Raw genomic sequence first — 4625 nt, 5'->3', positions numbered from 1 at the left:
CATTTCCAAATGCCCCATTGAGAATCCCTGGATTAGATGAACCTGGCTCTGGAGGGCAACACTTGTTGACCACTTGCTCTGTTAGTGTGCCCACAAGGTTATCCTCAGGGAATACGTATCCTCAAGGGATAGGACAGGTATTCCCACTATACAGAGAGAAGGTTCAGAGGGAGTAAGAGGTAGACCCAAAGTCACACAGTTGGGAATGGCAGCTGCTCCTTTCTACAATGTCACAGTACTGCCAACTTCCAAGTTTAGTGATTCTAGCTGGTGAATGCATACAGGCCAAGAGCTGTGTCTGATTCTCTGGCAACCCCAGGGGTTCAGTTAGCCAGGCACACAGCAGGTGTGCCAGCAGCAGGAAAGGGCTGCTACAGGCTTGGACCTTGCTATGGATTCATGAGCTCCTTCCTTGTTCAGCATTAGAGACTTTAGAGCTTGGGTATAAACTCCCAGCTGTTGGGTCACCTGTCCAATCTGAGCTGTGCTCCCCACATCTGTTAAAGTGGGGTCAATAGCCTCTACTTCTGAGATAATCTACATAAATCTCTTAGCTAGATGCCTTCTCCTTCTGTTGGGGATGGTGACCAGGGAGGCTGGTACATGCCTGAGACCTCCCGTCTGGGGACTATTTCCAGGAAGGGTGACACCAGTGCCTACTAAATGGGTCCAGGGCAGGTGGGTTTGCCGGATTCTGATGGGCTGTGCTTTTCAGCTTGTGTGTTTTCTGTGTGAATGCACGTTCTTTCCACATATGCACAGTTCACAGCTGAATGTCCCTCAGTCTGTCCTAGTTCAGAGGACCCAATCCACTAGGTATGTGTACAGACAGCCTAGTAAATCAAGGGCAGGATTTGGAGTGAGACCCACCAGGGTTGGATTCCCAGCTCTGCCACTCACCACAAATGTGACCTCAGGCAAGAAACTTCACAGGGTGTGGTAAGGTGTGCAGGTAAAGCCCAGTGCCTGGCACAAAGTAGGTGTTCAATAGAGTGGCCACTTTATGTGCAGGGGTCCTTCCTTCATCTAAGGTTTTTCACAGTCTCAGTGGGACCCCCAAGCAGTCCCAGGGTGGGTCACTATCCACTGTGACTCGCATACATGTTGAGTGTGTGTGTGTGTGTGTGTGTGTGTGTGTGTGTGTGTGTGTGTGTGTGTGTGTGTGTCTTCTTCCCATTTTATTGACGGTAAAAACAAAAACCAAAAAACAGAGACTTAATGAAGACCACATAGCCAGCTGAGCTGTCAACTGAGACTAGGACCCAGGTCTCCTTCCTGCCCCATGCAGTGTCTTTTCATCAACAGGTTCTTATCTACTTATATGGGCTCCAAATTGGAGGAAGTACCATTCCCTCCTCTACATAAACCCCTCCATGCCCTCAGCCCCTCAGGTATCCCTGGACACTGTCAGCTTGGCAGAGAGCCTCAGCTGGGTTAATTACATAACCAGCACAAGCAGGTGGGGAGGGGGCATCCTAGGGGAGGAAGAGAGGGCAAGGAATGCAAGAACAGTCCCCTGACTCTCTCTGGGTGTGGCAACTTGGAGGAATCTAGGATGTATGCTACCCCAATATTCTCCTAGACACCGCACTCCCTGCCCAGAAACCAGTCCTTTTTGGGGAATAACAAGGAAATAAAAGCGGGGCACAGTGCTGAAGCCAGGGCGCGGCACAAGAGAGGCCCCTAGGCTGGGGCCAGCCTCCCAGAACTCACCAGGCCCAAGTGTGGCGGTCCTTGACTCAGAGGTGGCTGGTGCCCCCTCCCTCTTCCCAGGCAGGGGTCTTGGGTCTAAGGGTCTATTAATCCAAAGTCCCAGGCTGGGTGAGGGAGAAAGGGGGCTACCGAGAGAAGCAGGGCCCAGCTCCCCAGCGCTCCCTCTCCGAGGCCTGCGCTCTGCAGTGAGTCTGCAGACAGCGCCCAGCAAGAGACTGGGGGTCACACACAGGGGCCAAAGCCTGCTTCTTGTCCGCTCCCCTCGGCCTGCACACCCGAATCCCTGCCCCGGACTAAGAGCTGTTGCTTTTTCGGTCCCGTGAGCCGAAATACACGTCTGCCCGCTGTTTGTCCCCACCACGTTCATGTGGCAGTGGGTGGGTGGGGGCGTCGAAAGATGCTGAGCTCCCCATGACCTGATTGGTAGGAGTTTGGGGGGGTGGGATGCCGGCGCTCAGCCTGCTCTCCGCCTCCAGCACCTTGCAGGCAACCCCCACTCCAGCCCAGCTCCAGCTCTCACGTGGCCGCCCCCGAGCCGCTTCCCCCACCAGCCCGCCGGCCCCCTCCTCCCCCTCCCTGTGGCCTGTCGCCCCGGCCGTTCCCCCCTCACCTCCCCGGGCTCCGCGCAGCCCCCGGCCGACCCGGCCTCGCCCCTGCCCCGCCCGCGTCCCCTCATCCCACCGCTTACCCTGGGTCTTCCAAGCTGTCCCCAGCCCTGGCCGACCGGTCGGCGGGGCCGCGCTCCCCCCGGGCTCCGGCGCTGCCCCCCGGCTCCCCGGCCCGGGGGGAGAGAGGCGGGGACACCCCCGGCTGCCCAGTGGGGGCGGGCTCAGAGGCGGGCGCGGGTGACAGGGACCGGCGCCGAGGGGGTAGGCACTTCCAGCCCCAGCTCTCCCTCCGGAGCGCGCCGCCCGCCGGCGCTGGAAGGAGGGGGGAGGCGGGAGGGCGGGACGGGGCGGGGCGGAGCGAGGGGTGTGTGTGCCCGGCTGGCATTCCGCTGGGTCCCTGAGCCTGACACATTCACTTGGGCGGCCCTTGAGGAGTTCCTTAATCCTTAGCGGCGATCATCACCTGCCTCCAGACTCGCCCTGCGATACTTTTAGCTCTAGACTGGAGGGGTCGGAGACAGAGACCAGAGAGGCCCTAATGCCTTTTTCTTCACTTCCGGACCCAGCGAGCTCAGAACAAAGCTGATCTCTGGCCAATGAATGACCTCCACACCCCTAAAACGACTGCTCCTCTCTCTCCAGACTGGGAGATACCAGGGTTTGAGGTCAGAATTACCCATGTATTTATCCTAAAACAATCATTATCAGTGTCATTCATCAATAGCTAACATTTATTGATCATGTACTACGTGCCAGACAACATGCTTTGAGCGTTGCACCCTCACAATTCTATCATGTAGAGTCTGTTCCTCCCCTTTTACAGATAAGATAGCTGAGGCTGAGAGAGGCTGAGAGTAACTTGTCTTACTGAAGGGTAAGGCATGGAATAGGAAGACTGGGAGTCCCTAGCTGGGCAGCTGCTAACCAGCTTGGCATGGTGCTCACAGTCCAAAGGAAAGATCAGAAGCAGACATGCAGCGGTGATACCCGCTGTGTGCCCAGTCAGGGTTCTGAGGGAAGGCAGAGGGAGTGGGCCAACCAGTTAGATGAGTCTGTGGAGGCACCTTTCAAGGAAGGAGTCTTGAAAGCAGTGGACTTGGGGTGACAAGGTGGGGGGTGTCATGGAAGAGGAGGGCTTGTAGATGTGAGAAGTTGGGAGCAATTAGAGAGTCTTGAAAGTGAGTCCAGGAACCAGACAGGTGCCCAGGGGGCGGGAAGCATGGTGATAGGAGACCAAGACGTTGGTTGGGGTGAGGTCACAAAAGGTCTTGCTTGCTGGGTAAAGAGATTGGGTGAGCTCTGTGCAGGATGGGAAGGCATGAAAGGGTTTTGAAGTAGGGCAGCAGCCCGGTCAGAGTTACATTTTCGGTGCTTGGAGGGCAGGGAAGAGGAGGGGAAGCTCTGAAAGATGTCCTGTTTTTACCCCTGGGACCCAGCATCCCCCACTATGACTTTCTATTACTTGTGGGCTCCTGTCTCCTCACAGAACCCAGCATTCCTCCTCCCTTTGGGCTCTGCATTTTGGGCACCTTCTCAACTGCTCCCTCTGCCTCTCCTGTCCAGACAGAAAGTATAGACAGTGGTTATGAGCCAGGGCTCAGAATCAGACACATCTGGGTTTAAATCCTGGCCCTACTACGTACTGTGGAACTAAAGGCAAGTAACTTGAACTCTCGGAACTCTATTGCCTTATTTGTAAAATGGAGCTAGGATCCCCACAGCATGTGTCAAGTCCTTAACGCAGTGCCTGGCAGGTAGTAAGTTTTGACATGTGGCCTTTACTCTTTCTTTTTCAGAGCCACACAGCCATTCCTAGAGGAGCTTGACCACCACCTTGGGAAAGTTTCTGTTTATTCTGGGTGGGCTCCCAGGGGGTTAGGTTAGGGTGGGAGTATGACGAGGAAATCCAGGGCTGGGAAGGATACGGCTTCCTCCTAGAGTGACACTTTGCGGGGGAGAAAAAGCAGATTTACTGACCCTGTGGAATCATTACGGGTCACCGAGCGCTTCCTAACTTGATCAAATTGTCCAGGGCACTATCTGTCCCCCAACAGTATCTGAAAATCTTTAATCCTTACTTTGAGGACCCCAGGCTTTATACCTACTCCCCCAGGCCATGTCCCTCCATCTGGTTCTATTTCCCGCCCAAGGTGGAGCAGAAATAAGAAACCGTGCAGCTCACACTCATACTTGGATCCAGGCTTTCCAGAAACTCCTCAACTTAGCTATACGAGGGGAATGCAAAGCCACAGGTTAATGATGGGGCCTCGAACTGGACACTCTTAAAGCATTATTTTTATATTA

The 4625-nt window shown here is 55.1% G+C and overlaps 1 protein-coding gene across 1 annotated transcript in view; it reads right to left on the bottom strand.

The window, feature by feature from the left end:
• RASL10B (RAS like family 10 member B) overlaps window positions 1-2644 on the bottom strand; it is a 10609-nt gene extending 7965 nt beyond the window's left edge. Inside the window, exon 1 of the mRNA XM_019626872.1 lies at window positions 2402-2644. The gene's annotated coding sequence lies outside the window, so the exon portion shown is untranslated. The remainder of the gene's footprint in view (window positions 1-2401) is intronic.
• Window positions 2645-4625: the final 1981 nt, after the last annotated feature.

Source organism: Hipposideros armiger, unplaced genomic scaffold (genome assembly GCF_001890085.2).
Source record: "Hipposideros armiger isolate ML-2016 unplaced genomic scaffold, ASM189008v1 scaffold_692, whole genome shotgun sequence".
In the NCBI taxonomy this organism is placed as follows: domain Eukaryota; kingdom Metazoa; phylum Chordata; class Mammalia; order Chiroptera; family Hipposideridae; genus Hipposideros; species Hipposideros armiger.
This window is presented reverse-complemented; position numbering and strand designations above follow the sequence as displayed.